Genomic DNA, 22,516 nt, shown 5'->3' with positions numbered 1-22,516 from the left:
GATAAATATACCAAAAGTTCAATGACATTGTACATTGTCCATCAAGAGAAATCAATGAACAACAAATTTCAAAATAACAGACACCATCAACTTTCCTCCCCCAAAGGCAGCAGTTCATATACTTTTATAGAAGCCTGTAAAAAGCAGGTCCTCATTCAACCCATTAGGGGCCACAGAGTTCAGATCAAAGATCCACCTAGACTCCCGTCTAAGAAGTTCCGACGTAATATTGCCCCCTCTGATGTTCATGGGGACCTTGTCCAAACCCAAAATCCTTGTTCCTTTCCACAGAGAATTATGATCCGTAAGATAGTGCATAGCCACCGACGTTATAGACTTTCCTTTATCCCTATCTTTTTTTGCCATCGTGATGTTCGAGAAGTGTTGCTGTATCCTCTTCCTTAGTTCTTGAGTTGTCTGCCCAATATAGACCTTGGGACATGGGCATACAAGGGCATAAACCAGATTTTTAGTCCTGCAGTTGAAATAAGCTCTGGGGGCAATCTGGAAAGGCAAAGATGGTAACACAACATTAGTAACTCCAGCCGTGAAAGGACAAATGTTACAGTTCCCACATGGGAAAGTACCGCGAAGACGAAACCCACTGTTGGTACTTGTAGTGGGGCGTTGGAAATGGCTATGGCTAAGGCAATCTTTCAGATTCCTAGCCCTTCTTGCTACCAGGTTGGGCTTGGGCGATAAGTGTGGTAGTAACTTCGACTCACTCAATAACAGACCCCAATATCTGGACAAGATACTGCGTACATCCTGCCACTGATTGTTATAAGAAGTGATTATCCCCAGTGGTCTACCAGGGGCCTTTGCTTGGGGACACAATAACTTGGCCCTCTCTTGACCTCTAGCCTCCATGAATGCCCGTGAAATTACCTTTGTTGGATAGCCTCTTTGTTTGAATCTTGACGTCAATTCTCGAGAATGCTTTACAAAGTCATCCTGGCGAGTGCAATTCCTCTTGATTCTATAAAACTGCCCCTTCGGTATGCCTTCCTTTAGATGCTGAGGATGAAAACTGTTGAAGTGTAACAAGTTGTTCGTTGCGGTAGGTTTTCGATATAAGCTTGTGGTAATCATGGAGTCCAACACACGAAGTTTTAAATCAAGAAATTCAATCTCCGTTTGAGACCACTGTGAAGTGAGGCGAATGTTCCACGGGTTGTCATTTAGGGTGTCAATGAACGATTGGCATTGATCCAGGGTGCCTGTCCAGAGGAATAAAATATCATCAATATAGCGTAACCATTTGATAATGTATTGGGAATATCCCTCCAGACAGTACACCCCGGTTGCCTCCCACCAACCTAAAAATAGGTTGGCGTAAGATGGAGCACATCGAGCACCCATAGCCGTCCCCCTCACTTGCCTGTAATATGCACGATCAAACGTGAAGTAGTTTTGATCCAGAATGAACCGGAGAAGGTCCAGTAGAAAAGAGTCATGCCTTCTATCTCCAGATGTTTTTTGGTCCAAGAAATATGAGACAGCTTGTATCCCCAGATCATGTCCTATGCAGGTATAGAGTGACTCCACGTCTAGAGTCACTAACCAAGTTCCAATAGGTAGTGTCAAATCCTGAACCTGCTGTATCAAAGAGGTAGAGTCTCTAACATAGGACTGGAGAGATCCAACCAGAGGCTGCAAGAAAAAGTCAACGTAAATACATGGTCTTTCCAAGAGCCCACCTATCCCTGATATTATAGGCCGCCCGGGAGGGGCCGCCAGGGACTTGTGTACCTTCGGAAGCATGTAGAAGGTAGGGATTTTTGGATGATTATTAAACATAAAGTCCCTCTCTCGTTTGTTAATGATGTCATTACTGAAAGCAGCCTCCAAGAGGCGAAGTAATTTAGCTTGAAACACATTTGAGGGGTCAGAGGGAAGAGCCTGATAACATTCCTGATTTAACAGTTGACGTCTAGCTTCCCTCAGATACAGGTCTATTGGCCAAATGACCACGTTCCCCCCCTTGTCTGCTTCCCGGATAACGAATTCTCGATTGGAGCCCAATCTAGTGATAGCAGCCTGTTCCGCCTTGCTGATGTTTCTGCCCCTATTCGGATCTAATCTCAATTGCTGTATATCAAGGACCACGGCGTTAAAGAAATTTTGAACCACTGGAAATAGTGAGAAGGCAGGAGTAGCTTGTGACAATAACCTACCAGTGAACCTTTTTCTAGGGCAACTCTCATCACCCTCCTCCAGTAAGTCCAGAAGATCCCTAAGGACCGCTCTGTCAGCCACAGAGTGTTCATCCAGGACCGAGGGTTGATGGAAAAGCAACTTAAAAGTGAGTTGTCTGCAAAAAAGGTAAACATCTTTGATCACGGTAAATTTATCCAGAGTACTGGTGGGACAAAAAGATAAACCCTTTTCCAGTACTGTAGTTTCCAATTCAGACAAAGTATGTTCAGATAAGTTTATAATTTGCAGCTTACCACACTCCTCCCCCGGTTCCACTGGAAGATCCACCGCTAATACCTCTTGTTCGATCGGGTCTTTCTCCCATATCGGGGAGACCAAGCTCTGTAATTCCGGGGCTGTTTTTTGCGTACCGTATCTCCTCCTGCGGCCCCTCCTATTGCGCCTTCGATATCGCTCGGTTCCGAGGATAAAAAATCATCACTGGACGGTTGTTCTTGCAATGTATTGGTGTTACCTTCAGTGGGTATTCTCTCGCCAATAGGTCTCTTATTACCTCTATGTACCCATTTAAATGCCCGTTCCTGTTTAAAGTCAAGCTGGTCCCTTTTAAATTTTAGCTTCTTCCTGTTAATGACATCTTTTTCAAAGATGTCAATGGTAGACTTTAGTTGAACCTGAAAGGGCTCCACCACAGATCTTTTATCAAATTGATCCAGTTTTCCTTCACAACTCTTAATCTTATTTTTCAACGAATCCAAAACCCCTCGGTCATGTATCAAAAGCATATCAATGATTATATTAGAACAAGCCAATAAGCCAGTTTCCCAAGTTCTTTGGAACTCCCCATCTGCCTCCCATGCTGGGAAAATTTGTACTCTAAGTCCCCTTGGAACAATCCCAGCCTTTTTATATTCTTCCAGTGTTTTTACATTCCACCACGATTTAGTGAGGGATTTATGTAAATTTGTCAACTCCCTGGCCACATGTTGAAAATCACCCTCATTGCCAGTATTACTAGTCTCTTCTAAACCACCAGAAAAAATGCCACTAGCCTGACTACTCCATGCAGCCTCCCTTGCTGCCAAATCCATGCTGCGAAAATCCAAAACGATATCAATAAACGTATACTTTAAAAGGACATGTAAAGTATAAATCCATGTGCCAACACCCCGAAAGTGTAGTAAAGAGAGTTACCACACATAAACCAAGCAGTACATATAAGTTATTGGGGGCACCATGGACAATTTACTACTGGGATCCAACCTTAACCAATGAATAATGGAAACAACAACACAACAGAAACAAGCATTGGTCATAAAAAATGGGGATCACCAGACAGCAGGATGGTATGCAAAAAGAATATACAATTTTATTGAGGTATAACATAGATAATGAGAACATTAAAAACATTTAAAAACAGTTAGAAAAAAGAGATTATAGCCCAAAATAAGGCACATGCCTGGAACCAATGTTATGGGAAACAATAAGAATAGTACATAAGTACATGCATATATACCTGGTCTTAAAGGGCCTATATGGACAGCATATTAATCAATCTAGAAGTATGTAAACAGAAATTAATCATCATAAGACCCTAGCAAATATAGAGAAAATATATATATATATGTATAAATGGGTACTTCCTGAAAAGATTGAATATAGGTCTATAATGAGGCCTTCAGGTTAACAGTCATAGATTGTATGTGCCCACAGGTAACAAACTATAATAGATGTATACTCTTAGTACAAATGAAAGGGACAAATATCAATGCCCAGCATGTGAAAATCCAACTTACAAATAATGAGAGTATAACATTCCAAGTGCGTTGGTTACCCACAAGTGAGCTAGGACCAAAACCAGCACATCCATAATCCCTCCATGAGGCAAACAGACCTAATAACCCTCAGATAATACCAGGCATGACAAGAACAACGAAAACCCGACGCGTGTCGCCACTAGAGTGGCTTCATCAGGGGTATGATTTTCGCTATCAACAACTATGTTTATATACCTTATATCATAGCGAGTAAGTACATGCAGCCGTGGGTAGTCACACGAGGTCAGGCCGACAGCGTCTGCCATGATTCATTGCGCATGCTCAGGCTTCCTGGCAGGAAGCTAAGGTTGCTAAGCAACGGTACACAAAGAGCACAGCGCGCAATGGCTCACGCATGCAGAATGGTGTCCAGGAAATATCAAATATGGAGCACACACCAAAGTCGAACCCTTGGCTCCTTCTCTAAGGATGCTTAAATGTGCGTTGTACCATTTTTATGTCCTTGCAAAGTTGCGGTCACCGTGTGACCACCTACATAGGCAGGGTCCAACTGCACTTGCATATGGGTGCATGGCTATTGGGTTACTTAATTGTTCAGATGCCTGTAACATGGGTGCCTCCGACTAGCCGCTAATGCCATTTGGTAGCCTGTTTGTGTTGGCATTTACTGGCTTAGAGACACACAGTTTAGAGAGCATCTTTGGACACAGTGTCATAGTGTCTCTGGCCTTAAGAGACCTGGCGGCCGTGTGATGATATTGCCCAGCACTATGAGAGTATTAGGCTATTAACTGTGATTTCACCTACTGCGTACCGAGATATGGTGCGCATGTTCAGGCCCGCCTTGCTGAGTGTATATGCACAGTTGCCAGGAGACCAAGCTTTTTATGTTTTGAATAAGCCGGGCGCCTGCGCAATAGGTATTTCCTACTTGCGACCGGCGCCGTTAAGCTGATCATCCTGTGCCGGTACTATTAAATTGACATCTACATGGATTAAATCGCTTCCTTCTTTAGCTCCCTTTCAAAGGATGCTTACATGTGTGTTGTACTATTTTTGGGTCCATGCAGAGTTGCGGTCACCGTCTGACCACCTATATAGGCAGGGTCTAACTGCACTTGCATATATGTGCATGGCTTCTGGGAAACTTGTCCTTTGGCTCTGAATTGATGAGATGCATGTAATATGGGTGCCTCTGACTAGCCGCAAATGCCATTCGGTATCCTGTTTGTGCTGGCATTTACAGGCTTAGAGACACATAGTTCAGAGAGTTGCTCCGGACACAATGTTATAGTGTCTCTGGCCCCAAGAGGCCTGGCGGCCGTGTGAGGGTATTACCCAGCACTATGAGAGCGCCGGGTTATTATCTGTGACTCCATCTACTGCGTACCGAGATATGGTGCGCATGTTCGGGCCCTCCTCGCTGTATGTGTATGCACTGTTGCCAGGAGACCAAGCTTCTCTGTTCTGAATAAGCCGGGCGCCTGCGCAGTAGGTACTTCCTACCTGTGATCGATGCCGCTTAGCTAATTATCCTGTACCGGTATTATGAAACTGATATCTATATGAATCAAATCGCTGGTCACTTCGACTTTGGTGTGTGCTCCATATTTGATATTTCCTGGACACCATTCTGCATGCGTGAGCCATTGCGCGCTGTGCTCTTTGTGTACCGTTGCTTAGCAACCTTAGCTTCCTGCCAGGAAGCCTGAGCATGCGCAATGAATCATGGCAGACGCTGTCGGCCTGACCTCGTGTGACTACCCACGGCTGCATGTACTTACTCGCTATGATATAAGGTATATAAACATAGTTGTTGATAGCGAAAATCATACCCCTGATGAAGCCACTCTAGTGGCGACACGCGTCGGGTTTTCGTTGTTCTTGTCATGCCTGGTATTATCTGAGGGTTATTAGGTCTGTTTGCCTCATGGAGGGATTATGGATGTGCTGGTTTTGGTCCTAGCTCACTTGTGGGTAACCAACGCACTTGGAATGTTATACTCTCATTATTTGTAAGTTGGATTTTCACATGCTGGGCATTGATATTTGTCCCTTTCATTTGTACTAAGAGTATACATCTATTATAGTTTGTTACCTGTGGGCACATACAATCTATGACTGTTAACCTGAAGGCCTCATTATAGACCTATATTCAATCTTTTCAGGAAGTACCCATTTATACATATATATATATATATATTTTCTCTATATTTGCTAGGGTCTTATGATGATTAATTTCTGTTTACATACTTCTAGATTGATTAATATGCTGTCCATATAGGCCCTTTAAGACCAGGTATATATGCATGTACTTATGTACTATTCTTATTGTTTCCCATAACATTGGTTCCAGGCATGTGCCTTATTTTGGGCTATAATCTCTTTTTTCTAACTGTTTTTAATGTTCTCATTATCTATGTTATACCTCAATAAAATTGTATATTCTTTTTGCATACCATCCTGCTGTCTGGTGATCCCCATTTTTTATGACCAATGCTTGTTTCTGTTGTGTTGTTGTTTCCATTATTCATTGGTTAAGGTTGGATCCCAGTAGTAAATTGTCCATGGTGCCCCCAATAACTTATATGTAATGTTTTGGCGGACTGCCGGCACAAAAAAGTTCCATGTAACTTTTTTTGTGCGTTGTGTCCGCCATTTTTGACCGTGCATGCGCGGCCGAAGCTCCGCCCCCTCCTCCCCACAACTCACAATGGGGCAGCGGATGCGTGGAAAAACTGCATCCGCTGCCCCCGTTGTGATTTTAGTTCACAGTATAGGCCGACGCTAGTGTGAAAGTAACCTAATGTGCATGCAGTGAGGATCTAGAAGTGTGCAGTAACATAGAGTGATTGGAGACTAGAGATGAGCAAAAAGTATCTTCACTATATAATTGGATTAGTGTAAACAGCGTTTTACAAAAAAAACTAATACCATAAAATCACATTTTATTCAGATTAATTAAAACAAGATTCCAAAAAAACTAAACACCAGACAAAAAAAGAGATATCGCTGGCCCAAAAAATACACTAACGACAGGCCAGGGGGTAGGGGATCCCTATTATGTCCTATCCACCCCTATCTGATCCCTACCTGTCTGCGGAGGTTGGCACCCTCTTGCACGCAGTATGGCGCCTCCGCTCCTCGACGGCTCACCCTCGTATCCCTAAAAAAATCCTAGTGTATACACCAACGGGGATACCTAAATCAGAAAAACCTATCCTTGAATCACATATATACACTAAGGTACTTAACCTAAAACCGACTAAGGGGATAATGTAGACACGCCATAACCAATGGTGCAGTAAAACAAACAATAAAGCCCCTATATGGCCATATCTTAACCCAAAAAAAGTCCCTAGGATGATCCCTGCCTACCAGCAGAGGTTGGCACCCTCTTGATCGTAATATGGCACCCCCGCTCCTCGGCGGCTCACCCTAGATGTCCCCACCAGTCTTTGTAAATAGTGAGAATATCACTCCTTCTGGTCAGGGATGTAATCCAAGACTGTACAAAAAATGATAAAAAATTGCTGACTCCAGGGGATCTCGAATCAATCAATCTAGCTGGGCACACAGTGGACATACATACTGAGAACTGCACAAACATCCAAATGATATCGCTTCAAACCGGTTAAATCCAATCCTATATTCCCTCTTCACTGAGGTTTTAATGATATATATCTCCTTTCAGTTCACTGTTTGTTTTTTTGGGGTTTTTTTTTGCAGTGTTATCTCAGCATGCTCTCACATGCCACCTTCGAAATATTAGCGGCAAGAGGTATTTTTTGTCTAATACCCTCTTTTCAAATACAATAGAGAAGATTTATTCCCTGCAGTCTCATCTCAATGTGCTTTTAAGGTGTAATACACTCCTTTCAGATCCATAAAAAGAGGCTTTCTTATTTTGCAGTTTTATTTCAGCATGCTCTCAGATATCTCCTTTTTTTATATAAATATCAGCGGCAAAAGGTATTTTTTCTCTGATACCCTCTTTTCAGATACATAAGAGAGGATTCGTATCTTACAGTCCTATCTCAGCATGCTTTACAGTATAATATGCCACAGAGAACGTTATGCTGCCCTCCAACATCCTACAGCATGACCAATTTGGCTGTAAATCAGTAATTGCATGAGGTGGCATTTTTTTTAGGAGGGATGCAAAGCCCTCCATGTGCTAGCCAGAGGTACCCTGTCTGCCATAAGGCATAGGGATGAGATTCTCAGACCCATTGTGAGACCATATGCAGGTGTAGTGGGCCCTGGGTTCCTCCTGATGCATGACAATGCTAGGCCTTATGTGGTTGAATTGTTAGTAGTTCCTGCATGATGGAGACATTGATGCTATCGAATGGACTGCCTGTTCCCCAGACCTGAATCCAATAGAGCATATCTGCGACATCATCCACCAACGCCATGTTGCACCAGACTATCCAGGACTTGACTGATGCTTTAATGCAGATCTAGGAGATCATTCAGGAAAACATCTGCCACTGTATCAGTATCATGCCCAGGTATTGTAGGGGAGTCATACAGGCATGCGAAGGCCAAACACACTACTGAGCATAATTTCCTTATATTGAGGAATTTTCACTTAAGTTGGATCAGCCTGTAATATCATTTTCCACTTTGATTTTGAGTATCATTCCAAATCCAGACCTCCATGGGATATTAATTTTGTTTCACATTGATCATTTTCATGTTTTATTTTTCCCAGCGCTTCCACTATGTAATGAATACAGATTTGTAACTGGAATATTTCATTCAGTAATATCTAGGATGTACTATTTTAGTGTTCCCTTTATTTTTTTTAGTAATATATATATGTGTGTAAATAGATACGGCCGTCCTAAACGGAATGACCCATAGAGTTAAACTAAAATGGCAATTATTCTGTGTGATGAACGGCATCAAAAAAATTGGTGTTACAGGAGTATTCTCATACGTTAAAGTTGTCCCAATATTTATCAAGGAAAATCCAATTGCTTGGATAACTGGTAACATTTAAATGTGAGAATACCATTAAATAAAAGCATTCCAACATAGTAGTACTAAAAAAAATATAGCTCATCCTGGGGGGGGGGGGATGAGCACGTATATGGCGAGGGTGATTGGGTGATTAGTTTTAGTTCTCAAAACTGTTGGGAAAAAATGAAAAACTTGCCCCAAAGGCCAAAATAATAAAAAAAAATGTAAGAGGTTTTATAAACATCATAATTCGAGAAGAAAAAAAGTGTCAAGTTGTAAAAACTGCATTTAATTACCGAAGGGATTTAAATAATAGTAATACCGCCTGGATTATGTACCTTCACGAGGCTAATCATATTTTTGTACTCTTTTACGTCAGGTTTTTCTCTTCCATATTCTCAATCCTAGTATTATACAATCATCTAAAACCAGTAAGTAAACAAAATATTTGATAATCCAACGTCTATCAGAATTAATTTATTTCTGATTAGGGACAGTTTTTTTATTTTTATAGGTATGGATTAGACGAGTTCTGCCTTAGGCTGGAGTCACACACAATGTATAAAAAATCTGTCCGATTTTATCTGCCGAGAATTGCACAAATGTTCTCCACATGGTGATCCGTATGTCATCTGTGTACAATGCCAGGATGCGTTTTTTTCTCAAAAAGTATCCGTGTGTCATCTGTATGGTGAGATTTTCTCATACTTGTAAAATGAACAAATAATGGCTGAGCCAATTTCCTGTCACCTGCCCAATGCCTGAGAATTTCTCGCAAGTCACACGCATGGTCCATGTGCTGTGCGATTTGTTCTCGCACCCAGACTTGCATTGGCGTTTCTCGGCTGAGATACACGAACAATCGCAGATTTCACTCGCAAGTATAATACGGACGAGAAAAAAACGGATGATGGGAGCTGCCCCATAAATTAACATTGGTCCGAGTGCTATGTGATTTTTTATCGCTTAGCACTCGTCCGTATTACGCTGTAGTGTGACCCCGGCCTTAGGAATGACATGACAGTTATTTGTGTAATCCACATTGCAACACGTAAGCGACTTATTTGCATTGTTTTTCTGATACGCATGTAAGATTTGATGTCGCATGAACTTTTTTTTATAAAGAAAAAAGTTGTTTCTTTTTCCACTTCCATCATCCTCCATTACATATTGCTGCTATATGCACTCCTCATATTGCATATAACGTATACTAGCTGCTCTTTTCTATTTTTCTTGGTTGTATCAGTTGCTCCTCCCTGTATTTATTTTTCCCTCAGTCATTAGTCCTTTTCATCTAGTAGCTCTACTTTTACAGGCTCCTGTGATGCAGTGTAATATATTCTGGCTTGGAGTTATCCTATTTCTACTCCTCAGCACACACTTCCCTCAGACAAGTGCTGCACATCCTCCACTACAGCGATATCTACAATTTCCTATTATTTTGTAAATAATATGGTTGCTTTTTCAGTTATATAATGTCTTAACTTAATCCTCCCTCTTTCTGCTCCTTATCACTGTTTTCCCTCAGAGATGAGCTCCGTAGCCTCCATCACACATCTCTAAACTCCTGTCCCATCTAGTATGGTCTGTCCTGTCTCCTTTGCCATAATACTCATTGTGCACTGTTTTTCTTATTGTTCTTTTTGGTTTAGCAGCTATTTATCCCCTCTCTAATCACATTTCCCTCTCAGACAGAAAAACCCACGTCCGCCCCCTTCACAACATCTCTCAGAAAATGACTACAGGTACAGAGCATTTCCTGCTGCTGCGCCCGCCTTAATGAAGCCACGCCCCCCGGTTTGGATTGGAGGACTTCAACAAAATGGAAACCAGAGCCCTTCCTAGAGGACAGCATCTAACGTAGTACTTTCCCCTCTCCCATAAGAAGTTACAAGAGCAGGTGCGACCTCTGTTGTAAGAGAGCTGCTTGTCCTGTCAGGCAACAACAAGAACCTCAACAACAAAATGGAGAATACTGTATAACTGGAAATGTACAACGTGCACACTTAATACTTTTATAGTTAAACATTATCTTTCATTTTATTGTTGTGGTCCTTGTAGTTGCATCATGTGACAAGCAGCTCTATTACAAGTAGTAATAAATACATATATGTATTATACATGCTTTGCACAATTCCAGTCAAATATTATTCTCCATTTTATTGTGGTTCTTTTAGTTGTCTCATATGCAAAGCTCCAGCTGCCCTCTTACGAGTTATTTATAAAAACACCTCATAAATGTTCAAAAGGCGCTAATATATATAGATATATATATATGTGTATATATATATATATATATATATATAAATACATGTTTTTGTATAGAGTGTATATATTTGTTCCTTTTGTACTTTTTTTTTCATGTTGGTAAAGTCAACAAGTTAAAGGGGTTGTCCACTAGTTACACTCATTTGAAGGGTATATTCACACATTCAAGTCTATTATTATGTGTGTAAAACAGGCCGTCTTTACCATTTTTATCTCGCGCTATCCATATTGCACCTGTTTGTTTTTTCTTCCTTTATATACTGAAATCCATCTGAAATTTTATAGACTCATAATAATGGATCTGTTATAATCGGGTCCTCATAAAATGGATCCCATTTTAACCCCTTAATCCCGTATGACGTACTATCCCGTCAAGGTGACCTGGGACTTAATTCCCGGTGACGGGATAGTGCGTCATAAGCGATCGGCCGCGCTCACGGGGGGAGCGCGGCCGATCGCGGCCGGGTGTCAGCTGCCTATCGCAGCAGACATCCAGCACTATGTGCCAGGAGCGGTCACGGACCGCCCCCGGCACATTAACCCCCGGCACACCGCGATCAAACATGATCGCGGTGTACCGGCGGTACAGGGAAGCATCGCGCAGGGAGGGGGCTCCCTGCGGGCTTCCCTGAGACCCCCGGAGCAACGCGATGTGATCGCGTTGCTCCGAGGGTCTCCTACCTCCTTCCTCCCTGCAGGTCCCGGATCCAAGATGGCCGCGGCATCCGGGTCCTGCAGGGAAGGAGGTGGCTTACCGAGTGTCTGCTCAGAGCAGACACTTGGTAAGCCTGCAGCCCTGCACAGCAGATCGTCGATCTGGCAGAGTGCTGTGCACACTATCAGATCATCGATCTGTGATGTCCCCCCCTGGGACAAAGTAAAAAAGTAAAAAAAAAAAAATTTCCACATGTGTAAAAAAAAAAAAAAAAAAAATCCTAAATAAATAATAAAAAAAAATATATATTATTCCCATAAATACATTTCTTTATCTAAATAAAAAAAACAAACAATAAAAGTACACATATTTAGTATCGCCGCGTCCGTAATGACCCAACCTATAAAACTGCCCCACCTAGTTAACCCCTTCAGTAAACACCGTAAGAAAAAAAAAAAAAAACGAGGCAGAAAACAACGCTTTATTACCATACCGCCGAACAAAAAGTGGAATAACACGCGATCAAAAAGACTGATATAAATAACCATGGTACGGCTGAAAACGTCATCTTGTCCTGCAAAAAACAAGCCGCTATACAGCATCATCAGCAAAAAAATAAAAAAGTTATAGTCCTGAGAATAAAGCGATACCAAAATAATTATTTTTTCTATAAAATAGTTTTTATAGTATAAAAGCGCCAAAACATAAAAAAATGATATAAATGAGGTATCACTGTAATCGTACTGACCCGAAGAATAAAACTGCTTTATCAATTTTACCAAACGTGGAATGGTATAAACGCCTCTCCCAAAAGAAATTCATGAATAGCAGGTTTTTGGTCATTCTGCCTCACAAAAATCGGAATAAAAAGTGATCAAAAACGATCACGTGTCCGAAAATGTTACCAATAAAAACGTCAGCTCGTCCCGCAAAAAACAAGACCTCACATGACTCTGTGGAGCAAAATGTGGAAAAATTATAGGTCTCAAAATGTGGAGACGCAAAAACTTTTTTGCTATAAAAAGCGTCGCTGGTTTCACACTTGCGTTTTTGTCTGCAGCGTTTTTTGCACAAAAAAACGCATGCGTTTTTCCCTATATTTAACATTGAAAACGCATGCATTTTTTGTACGCGTTTGGTCACGTTTTCAAACGCATGCGTTTTTTTTCTGCATGCGTTCATTTTCAGAAATACAACCTGCAGTATTTTCTTGCGTTTTTAAGCACATGCGTTTGCGTTAAAAACGCATGCGTTTTTATCGAAAAAAAACAGAAAACACACTGAAAAGCCACCCACCACCATCAAGGTGATAAAGGGATCCAAACCCTAACCCTAACTCTACCCCTAACCTCACCCCTAACCGTTTAATGAACATTTTTTTGCAACGTATTTAAGTGCCACGTATTTAAATGCCACGTATTTAAGTGCCACGTATTTCAGTGCCACGTATTTCAGTGCCACGTATTTCAGTGCCACGTATCACGTATTTCAGTGCCACGTGTTTCAGTGCCACGAATTTAAGTGCCACGTATCATGTATTTCAGTGCCACGTATCACATAGTTCAGTGCCACGTATTTCAGTGCCACGTATTTCAGTGCCACGTATTTAAGTGCCACGTATTTCAGTGCCACGTATTTCAGTGCCACGTATTTCAGTGCCACGTATTTCAGTCACGTTTAGGGTTAGGGCTAGGGTTGGAGGTAAAGTTAGGGTTAGGGTTGGGGCTAAAGTTAGGGTTGGGGCTAAAGTTAGGGTTAGGGTTTGGATTACATTTACGGTTTGGATTAGGGTTGGGATTAGAATTATGGGTGTGTCAGGGCTAGGGGTGTGGTTAGGGTTACCGTTGGGATTAGGGTTAGGGGTGTGTGTGTTAGGGTTTCAGGTAGAATTGGGGAGTTTCCACTGTCCAGGCACATCAGGGGCTCTCCAAACGCGACATGGCGTCCAATCTCAATTCCAGCCAATTCTGCGTTGAAAAAGTAAAACAGTGCTCCTTCCCTTCCGAGCTCTCCCGTGCGCCCAAAAAGGGGTTTACCCCAACATATGGGTTATCAGCGTACTCGGGACAAATTGAACAACAACTTCTGGGGTCCAAGTTCTCTTGTTATCCTTGGGAAAATAAAAATTTGGGGGGCTAAAAATCATTTTTGTGGGAAAAAAAGATGTTTTATTTTCACGGCTCTGCGTTATAAACTGTAGTGAAACACTTGGGGGTTCAAAGTTCTCACAACACATCTAGATAAGTTCCTTGGGAGGTCTAGTTTCCAATATGGGGTCACTTGTGGGGGGTTTGTACTGTTTGGGTACATCAGGGGCTCTGCAAATGCAATGTGACGCCTGCAGACCAATCCATTTAAGTCTGCATTCCAAATGGCGCTCCTTCCCTTCCGAGCTCTGTCATACGCCCAAACAGTGGTTCCCCCCCACATATGGGGTATCAGCGAACTCAGGACAAATTGGAAAACAAATTTTGGGGTCCAATTTATTCTGTTACCCTTGTAAAAATACAAAGCTGGGGGCTAAAAAATCATTTTTGAGAAAAAAAAAAAAAAAAATTATTTTCACGGCTCTGCGTTATAATCTGTAGTGAAACACTTGGGGGTTCAAAGCTCTCAAAACACATCTAGATAAGTTCCTTAGGGGGTCTACTTTCCAAAATGGTGTCACTTGTGGGGGGTTTCAATGTTTAGGCACATCAGGGGCTCTCCAAACGCAACATGGCGTCCCATCTCAATTCCAGTCAATTTTGCATTGAAAAGTCAAATGGCGCTCCTTCCCTTCCAAGCTCTGCCATGCGCCCAAACAATGGTTTACACCCACATATGGGGTATCAGCGTACTCAGGACAAATTGCACAACATTTTTGGGGGTCCAATTTCTTCTCTTACCCTTGGGAAAATAAAAAATTGGGGGCGAAAAGATCATTTTTGTGAAAAAATATGATTTTTTATTTTTATGGCTCTGTAATATAAACTTCTGTGAAGCACTTGGTGGGTCAAAGTGCTCACCACACATCTAGATAAGTTCCTTAGGGGGTCTACTTTCCAAAATGGTGTCACTTGTAGGGAGTTTCAATGTTTAGGCACATCAGGGGCTCTCCAAACGCAACATGGCGTCCCATCTCAATTCCAGTCAATTTTGCATTGAAAAGTCAAATGGCGCTCCTTCCCTTCCAAGCTCTGCCATGCGCCCAAACAATGGTTTACACCCACATATGGAGTATCAGCGTACTCAGGACAAATTGCACAACATTTTTTTGGGTCCAGTTTGTTCTCTTACCCTTGGGAAAATAAAAAATTGGGGGCGAAAAGATCATTTTTGTGAAAAAATATGATTTTTTATTTTTACGGCTCTGCATTATAAACTTCTGTGAAGCACTTGGTGGGTCAAAGTGCTCAACACACATCTAGATAAGTTCCTTAGGGGGTCTACTTTCCAAAATGGTGTCACTTGTAGGGGGTTTCAGTGTTTAGGCACATCAGGGGCTCTCCAAACGCAACATGGCGTCCCATCTCAATTCCAGTCAATTTTGCATTGAAAAGTCAAATGGCGCTCCTTCCCTTCCAAGCTCTGCCATGCGCCCAAACAATGGTTTACACCCACATATGGGAGATCAGCGTACTCAGGATAAATTGTACAACAACTTTTGGGGTCCATTTTCTCCTGTTACCCTTGGTAAAATAAAACAAATTGGAGCTGAAATAAATTTTGTGTGAAAAAAAGTTAAATGTTCATTTTTATTTAAACATTCCAAAAATTCCTGTGAAACACCTGAAGGGTTAATAAACTTCTTGAATGTGGTTTTGAGCACCTTGAGGGGTGCAGTTTTTAGAATGGTGTCACACTTGGGTATTTTCTATCATATAGACCCCTCAAAATGACTTCAAATGAGATGTGGTCCCTAAAAAAAAATGGTGTTGTAAAAATGAGAAATTTCTGGTCAAATTTTAACCCTTATAACTCCCTAACAAAAAAAATTTTGGTTCCAAAATTGTGCTGATGTAAAGTAGACATGTGGGAAATGTTACTTATTAAGTATTTTGCGTGACATATGTCTGTGATTTAAGGGCATAAAAATGCAAAGTTGGAAAATTGCGAAATTTTCAAAATTTTCACCAAATTTCCGTTTTTTTCACAAATAAACGCAAGTTATATAGAATAACTTTTACCACTAACATGAAGTACAATATGTCACGAGAAAACAATGTCAGAATCGCCAAGATCCGTCAAAGCGTTCCAGAGTTATAGCCTCATAAAGGGACAGTGGTCAGAATTGTAAAAATTGGCCCGGTCATTAACGTGCAAACCACCCTCGGGGCTTAAGGGGTTAATAGCAGAGTCTGATCCGCCAAATAGATGAGAATAGGACGTGCCCCGAGTTTAAACGGCTCAGACACTTGGATCCGTTTTTCAAACAGACTTATGAATAAAATAAACATTATGGGTATGTTCACACAAGGTTTTTTTTTCTGGTAGGATTGGCTCAGGGCTTCATTTTATAATTAAAGGGGTTGTCCAGGTTTATGATAAAAGTCTGTAATCACTATGTGACTGCAGACTTCTGAATCCTCACAGCTTGTACACTGAGAGCGGGCCGTCATGTGACTGTAAATATGTGATTTGCATACTTCCAGTGACATTCTGATTAAATCTGCCCAGTGTCGTTCAGTACAAGTGCATAAATTGTGGTTACGTGACGTCAAGCTCTCACTGCCAGCACCAGAGATTCCAGTCAGCATGTAAGGCTACTTTCACACTAGCGTCGTATGACGCACGTCACAATGCATCGTTTTGCAGAAAAAAGATCCTGCAAAGTTGCCTGCAGGATGCATTTTTTCTCCATAGACTTTAATTAGCGACGCATTGCGACGGATTGCCACACGTCGCATCTGTCGCAAGACGGATGTGCCATGTTTTGGCGGACTGCCGGCACAAAAAAGTTCCATGTAACTTTTTTTGTGCGTTGTGTCCGCCATTTTCGACCGTGCATGCGCGGCCGAAGCTCCGCCCCCTCCTCCCCGCAACTCACAATGGGGCAGCGGATGCGTGGAAAAACTGCATCCGCTGCCCCCGTTGTGATTTTAGTTCACAGTATAGGCCGACGCTAGTGTGAAAGTAGCCTAATGTGCATGCAGTGAGGATCTAGAAGTGTGCAGTAACATAGAGTGATTGGAGACTAGAGATGAGCAAAAAGTATCTTCACTATATAATTGGATTAGTGTAAACAGCATTTTACAAAAAAAACTAATACCATAAAATCACATTTTATTCAGATTAATTAAAACAAGATTCCAAAAAAACTAAACACCAGACAAAAAAAGAGATATCGCTGCACCAAAAAATACACTAACGACAGGCCAGGGGGTAGGGGATCCCTATTATGTCCTATCCACCCCTATCTGATCCCTACCTGTCTGCGGAGGTTGGCACCCTCTTGCACGCAATATGGCGCCTCCGCTCCTCGACAGCTCACCCTCGTATCCCTAAAAAAATCCTAGTGTATACACCAACGGGGATACCTAAATCAGAAAAACCTATCCTTGAATCACATATATACACTAAGGTACTTAACCTAAAACCGACTAAGGGGATAATGTAGACACGCCGTAACCAATGGTGCAGTAAAACAAACAATAAAGCCCCTATATGGCCATATCTTAACCCAAAAAAAGTCCCTAGGATGATCCCTGCCTACCAGCAGAGGTTGGCACCCTCTTGATCATAATATGGCGCCCCCGCTCCTCGGCGGCTCACCCTAGATGTCCCTACCAGTCTTTGTAAATAGTGAGAATATCACTCCTTCTGGTCAGGAATGTAATCCAAGACTGTACAAAAAATGATAAAAAATTGCTGACTCCAGGGGATCTTGAATCAATCAATCTAGTTGGGCACACAGTGGACATACATACTGAGAACTGCACAAACATCCAAATGATATCGCTTCAAACCCGTTAAATCCAATCCTATATTCCCTCTTCACTGAGGTTTTAATGATATATATCTCCTTTCAGTTCACTGTTTGTTTTTTGGGGTTTTTTTTTGCAGTGTTATCTCAGCATGCTCTCAGATGCCACCTTCTAAATATTAGCGGCAAGAGGTATTTTTTGTCTAATACCCTCTTTTCAAATACAATAGAGAAGATTTATTCCCTGCAGTCTCATCTCAATGTGCTTTTAAGGTGTAATACACTCCTTTCAGATCCATAAAAAGAGGCTTTCTTATTTTGCAGTTTTATCTCAGCATGCTCTCAGATATCTCCTTTTTTTATATAAATATCAGCGGCAAAAGGTATTTTTTCTCTGATACCCTCATTTCAGATACATAAGAGAGGATTCGTATCTTACGGTCCTATCTCAGCATGCTCTACAGTATAATATCCTCTTTTTAGAACCACAACAGAGGATTCCTTTTATCTCAGCTTGCCTTTCATTACCTCCCAATTAGATGTTGGCAGCGAGAGATATTTGATGTAGACACCTCAGTATATTGCTATTCTGTCTCTCCACTGACATATTCAGTATTATCTCTATTATACCGATAACCTCAATAACAGACTGGTCAGAGACAGTGGGTATCCAACATTAAAGGCATATATTGCACTGTGCCCAAATAGAAAAAATCAAAAAAGAAAAAACACGGTAATAATATAAATTCCTGTTGTTCACACTTATCTGTATATACATCGCCTCAACGCGTTTCCCTCCCACGATACAGTTCCTCAGGAGGCCTGTGGGAATATCAGTGTCCTACCGACATCAGATCAAAAATAGCGCCTGGTTGCAGGTGTCACTACCTTGTGGCCCTTATGTCCTTAAATACCATTAAAGGTACCATAGCTTTGCTAGAATAACATCAGCTAAGAGGTGCAATAAGGCTCCTGTCTGTGAAATCACCTCTATTTTCTTATGCACATCATGCTGTAATGGATTCTACAGGTATTACCTCTCCAACAACAGGAATTTATATCATTACTGTGTTGTTTTTTCTTTTTTGATTTTTTCTATTTGGGCACAGTGCAATATATGCCTTTAATGTTGGATACCCACTGTCTCTGACCAGTCGGTTATTGAGGTTATCGGTCTACTAGTGGCTCATTCTATATTTGTATTTGGGGTGCTTGAGAGCATGCTGAGATAATACTGAATATGTCAGTGGAGAGACACAATAGCAATATACTCTACATCAAATATCTCTTGCTGCCAACATCTAATTGGGAGGTAATGAAAGGCAAGCTGAGATAAAAGGAATCCTCTGTTGTGGTTCTAAAACGAGGATATTATACTGTAGAGCATGCTGAGATAGGACCGTAAGATACGAATCCTCTCTTATGTATCTGAAAAGAGGGTATCAGAGAAAAAATACCTTTTGCCGCTGATATTTATATAAAAAAAAAGGAGATATCTGAGAGAATGCTGAGATAAAACTGCAAAATAAGAAAGCCTCTTTTTATGGATCTGAAAGGAGTGTATTACACCTTAAAAGCACATTGAGATGAAACTGCAGGGAATAAATCTTCTCTATTGTATTTGAAAAGAGGGTATTAGACAAAAAATACCTCTTGCCGCTAATATTTAGAAGGTGGCATCTGAGAGCATGCTGAGATAACACTGAAAAAAACGAAAAAAAAAAACCAGTGAACTGAAAGGAGATATATATCATTAAAACCTCAGTGAAGAGGGAATATAGGATTGGATTTAACGGGTTTGAAGCGATATCATTTGGATGTTTGTGCAGTTCTCAGTATGTATGTCCACTGTGTGCCCAACTAGATTGATTGATTCAAGATCCCCTGGAGTCAGCAATTTTTTATCATTTTTTGTACAGTCTTGGATTACATCCCTGACCAGAAGGAGTGATATTCTCACTATTTACAAAGACTGGTGGGGACATCTAGGGTGAGCCGCCGAGGAGCGGGGGCGCCATATTATGATCAAGAGGGTGCCAACCTCTGCTGGTAGGCAGGGATCATCCTAGGGACTTTTTTTGGGTTAAGATATGGCCATATAGGGGCTTTATTGTTTGTTTTACTGCACCATTGGTTACGGCGTGTCTACATTATCCCCTTAGTCGGTTTTAGGTTAAGTACCTTAGTGTATATATGTGATTCAAGGATAGGTTTTTCTGATTTAGGTATCCCCGTTGGTGTATACACTAGGATTTTTTTAGGGATATGAGGGTGAGCCGTCGAGGAGCGGGAACGCCATATTGCGTGCAAGAGGGTGCCAACCTCCGCAGACAGGTAGGGATCAGATAGGGGTGGATAGGACATAATAGGGATCCCCTACCCCCTGGCCTGTCGTTAGTGTATTTTTTGGTGCAGCGATATCTCTTTTTTTGTCTGGTGTTTAGTTTTTTTGGAATCTTGTTTTAATTAATCTGAATAAAATGTGATTTTATGGTATTAGTTTTTTTTGTAAAACGAGACTAGAGATGAGCAAACCTTCCAAGGTTGCAGTTCTGCAAAGTGATTTACAGTACAATGTAAATCAATAGAAAAAAAATGCTGTGCTAATAGTGCGGAAAAATCCGCATGAAAAACGCTGCGGATCAAAAGAAGTAGCATGTCACTTCTGTTGTGCGGAACTGCAGCGTTTCTGAAGCCTTCCATTATAGAAATCCACAGGGGTAAAAAACGCAGAAAATCCGCATCAAATCAGCAACAAAAACGCACAAAATCAGCATAAAAAAGCGTCAAATCCGCACCTGCGTTTTCTGCCAGGAGATGCGGATTTTGTGCCGAAAATTCTGCACCCCAATCCGCAATGTGTGCACATAGCCTAAGGCTGGGTTCACATTGCTTTGCACGGGTCTGTTAGACGGACTACGTTACACCGCAGCATAACGCGTTGTAACGCAGTCCGTTAACGCTGGCATTAATTCCTATGTCGGACGCATCGCTAGCGCATGCCCACAATGAGCGTGCCCTAGCGATGTGCTGTCATTGAGTGACGGACCCTGGGACGCGGGCTGCAGCATTTCCGGGTCCGTCACTGCTAGCGGAGATAGAGCATCTGCTAGCTCTATCTGCGCTACCGCGATGGAATGTCAGCACTTGCATTAACAGCAGCCCGTTAACGCATGTTTTGACCGGGCTGCTGTTAACGCAATGTGAACCTAGCCTAAGCCTTCTTTGCTGGAAGCCCTAATACCTCATGCAACAGCTCTGTTTTTTTTCAAAGCCACACTCAGATGGCACAAATATCAGTTTCATAGAGTACTGTCTGGGAGCCCTACTTCTACAGGCAACACATTTGAAGGACACACAACTTGAATTCTCCACATTTCAAAAAATAATTGTCACACACCACTAAAGTGGCTTCAATTTCCACAGAGTAAAAACAGTATATTAGACCTCTGACACACCTTCCACTACAAACAATCCATCAGATGGAGACCGACTTGGAGTTTCCACAAAAATTGTATCATTAGCAGCAGTAGCAACAGCAGGCACAGAAGCCACAACAAAGATGTCACAGACTGCAATAACGTGAGATCAATGCATGACGCTACAAACGACACCATCGCCTAGTCTGCCAAGTCTGTGACTGGGAGCATAAGTCATTAGACATCCATGACTCCTTTTAATGAAAATTAGGCTGTCTACACTTTCAGGGGACAGCCGTATGTGCTTATGGAACGCCCACCAGGGCAACGGGGACACTCGGTACTGGGTTTGGTCGCTCTCAAAAAGGATTTCACGGTGGCTTTGACCAGGTCCGTGGCCCTGGGCGCCCAATTATAGGGGAAGGTCTTTAAAGGTGTTTTTGTATAACGTTTGTCGTAACGCCACCTGTGGTGTTCGGTCAGTGGGGACCAACACTGCTTTAAAGGGGTCCTCTGGGGGATGTTGTTGCAGCAATGATGGTAACGCTTCCCACAGGTGAAGCAGGGTCCCCAGGACTCCCAAGGTGTGTGGCAAGGTTGTGAATGCAGACGAATAAGTGAAGATGTAGTAGTCCATAGTCCAGGGTAACGGGCACAGGTGTCCTATGGTCCGACCAGCTCAGAGGCAATGGGAGAAGCTCCTCAGTTGAGGTCCGTGAGCCTTTCCTACTTGCGCTGTTGTATGAGGTCCCTGCTGCTTGAAGCTTACTGCCAGAGTCCTCTTTTCCCCTGTCCTGGAACAGGTACCTGCATGACGGGCAGCTTAAGCCATTTTACAGGGACTCTATTATTCCCCTGGCATCCCCGGCTACGGTGCGGGCTAGTGACTTAAAGTTCTTAGTCCTCCAGTTCTGCTAAGTATCCTAGAGTCCCATTATAGCCTCGGGCTCCTGGTCTCCGGTTTCTGCGCTCTGGTTCTGAGGGTGCCCAGTCACAGTTCCCCTCTGAGCCCTGTTTGTCTCTCCTCTGCTCCTTCCCTCTGTAGCTCCACCACATTCAACCCCTTGAATAGTCTCTCCTTCCAGAGGCTGCAGCTCCCACGTGGCTGCTGGGCCTCTCTGTCTGCTCTGCATCTCTCCTAGATGTCTGCTCTCCTTGGTCTCCCTGGACCAACTCCCTAACTCCTCCTCCAGAGCAGGACATATATCTATATTTCAGGGAAGCTCCCCTGAATCCGGGTCCTGAGCTCCCCCTCCTGGCCTGGATTTGGAATGTGTTGTATGTGGGTGCCTTACCTGATAAAGAGAACTCCATTGCCTCCAAGCATGATATCGTTCTCCCCGAAAGCATCACTGCAACAACC

General features: G+C 42.3%; 1 protein-coding gene and 1 long non-coding RNA gene across 2 annotated transcripts in view; both read left to right on the top strand.

The window, feature by feature from the left end:
- The window catches only part of LOC143804462 (uncharacterized), a 523,411-nt gene that overhangs the window by 90,112 nt on the left and 410,783 nt on the right, over nucleotides 1–22,516 (top strand). The gene's annotated exons all lie outside the window — the stretch shown is intronic.
- LOC143809111 (uncharacterized) overlaps nucleotides 1–22,516 on the top strand; it is a 72,814-nt gene that overhangs the window by 29,418 nt on the left and 20,880 nt on the right. The window contains exons 3-4 of the long non-coding RNA XR_013222074.1: nucleotides 9,286–9,337; nucleotides 10,598–10,806. This is a non-coding gene — a long non-coding RNA (uncharacterized LOC143809111). The remainder of the gene's footprint in view (nucleotides 1–9,285; nucleotides 9,338–10,597; nucleotides 10,807–22,516) is intronic.

The sequence above is a fragment of the Ranitomeya variabilis genome, chromosome 2 (genome assembly GCF_051348905.1).
Source record: "Ranitomeya variabilis isolate aRanVar5 chromosome 2, aRanVar5.hap1, whole genome shotgun sequence".
Lineage (NCBI taxonomy): Eukaryota > Metazoa > Chordata > Amphibia > Anura > Dendrobatidae > Ranitomeya > Ranitomeya variabilis.
Note: the sequence above shows the minus strand (reverse complement) of the source record. Positions and strands in the feature narration are given on the sequence as shown.